The sequence below is a fragment of the Cebus imitator genome, unplaced genomic scaffold (genome assembly GCF_001604975.1).
Source record: "Cebus imitator isolate Cc_AM_T3 unplaced genomic scaffold, Cebus_imitator-1.0 Scaffold692, whole genome shotgun sequence".
NCBI lineage: Eukaryota > Metazoa > Chordata > Mammalia > Primates > Cebidae > Cebus > Cebus imitator.
Genome location: NW_016108007.1, coordinates 297221 through 298989, shown reverse-complemented (window position 1 = coordinate 298989; position 1769 = coordinate 297221). Strand labels below are relative to the sequence as shown.

The window sequence follows — 1769 nt, the reverse complement described above, 5'->3', positions numbered from 1 at the left end:
TAAACATTGATAAAATACCTAGCATTTATTGAGTACCTATGAAGTATTAAGTCAATGGGTTTATTCATCTGTTTCCTCAATCTAAGAAACATTAAATGGGCAAGGCAATTTGATTTTCTTCTTCTTTTTTTTTTAATCTCTGAACTTTTTATTGGCCTCCTTCTCCCCAAAGGGTCCCCTGCTTCTGCTGGCTTCATGTCTCAGAACTTTAGTGTCATTGGTCTCAGACACCCCTTTGCCATCCACTGTCCGGCAGGCGGTGGTCTTTTGGATGGTTTGCATGGAGTTGCTGCTGTCCACAGCATCACCAAGATTGAAGTCCTCACCATTTTCCAGCAGGCAGCAGCAGGTGGTGATCTCATCCTCCAGCTTGACCTTGATATTCGGCAGGGCCTTGTACTCCTGGACCTGGTGCTGTCCCTCTGCTCACGTCTGTGCCAGCTCTGACTCCAGGTACAGCAGGATCCTGTTGAGCTGCTCCATCTGCAGGGCATAACAGACCTCCATCTCCCTCAGGCTATTCTCCAAGCTGGCCTTCAGATTTCTCATGGAGTCCAGCTCAATCACCAAGGACTGGACTGTACGTCTCAGTTCCATGAGCGCCGTCTCAGCAGCCCCAACGTCAGTGGACTGCTTGGTGACCACTGTGATGCTTTCCTCAATCTGCTGAGACCAGTACTTGTCCAGCTTCTCTCGGTTCTTCCGAGGCAGCTCATGATATTGGGCCCAGATGTCTGCCATGATCTTGGCAAGGTGCTGAGATTTGGGGACATCTACCTCCACGGTCAACCCAGAGCTGGCAATCTGGGTGTGTAGGCCTTTTACTTCCTGTTCATGGTTCTTCATGAAGAGCAGCTCCCCCTTCAGAGCCTCGATCTCTGTCTCCAGCTGCAGCCAAATGACACTGGCATCATCGATGACCTTGCAGAGCCCATGGATGTCACTCTCCATAGACTGGCGCATGGCCAGCTCTGTCTCATATTTGACTCTAAAGTCATCATCAGCAAGATGGGCATTGTCCATAGTGTTTGCAAAGATCTGAGCCCTCAGGTCCTTAATGGTCTTGAAGTAATGGCTCCAGTGTCTGACCTGGGGTCCCTTCTTCTCCAGCTGCTCCCAGATTTTGCTCTCCAGCTTCTGGTTCTCCATCTCCAGGCTCCTCACTCAGTCCAGGTAGGAGGCCAGGCAGTTGTTAGGCTTTGCATGGTCTCCTTCTCGTTCCGGATGCCTCCCATTCTTGCCAGACCCCTGGCCATCCACGTGGCCAGGCCCTGGGACCCCATGCTGCCGTAGAAGCTGTTGGAGCAGGACAGGGACATCTGGGAACCAGAGTCCCCAGTGCCTGCATAGACGCTGGCTGCACTTCTGACCAGCCAGGCACCGTAGCTGGGCACCTGGATAGAGCCCAGGAACCAGTAGTTTGTGGAGAAGGTGGAGTGATTGGTGAAGCTCATGCTGTCTGGGGAGGAGAGTGAGAGAACAGGACTCCGGCTTTGCCGACAACCTGACTTTATTTTTACAATCTGCCAGCTGAGTGAGGTCTCCAACATAACTGCCTACAGAGGTGGTGCCCCTCTTAGCCTTATGCTTTCATTGCTTAAATATATGAAAGCCCTCTATCCAAAGAGTTTCCAATGCCATTTGAAAAGGAAATAATGCTTGTTTCTTTACTTTAAAGCTACACATTATTTTCATGTAAAATACATGTTTTTGTCTTCTAATCATCTTCCTTATCAGGGTCAATTCAAGAGGTTTTTATCGGAGTCAAA

At 49.7% G+C, this 1769-nt stretch overlaps 1 pseudogene; it reads right to left on the bottom strand.

The window, feature by feature from the left end:
• Nucleotides 1–132: 132 nt before the first annotated feature.
• LOC108296222 lies at nt 133–1550 on the bottom strand (annotated as a pseudogene).
• Nucleotides 1551–1769: the final 219 nt, after the last annotated feature.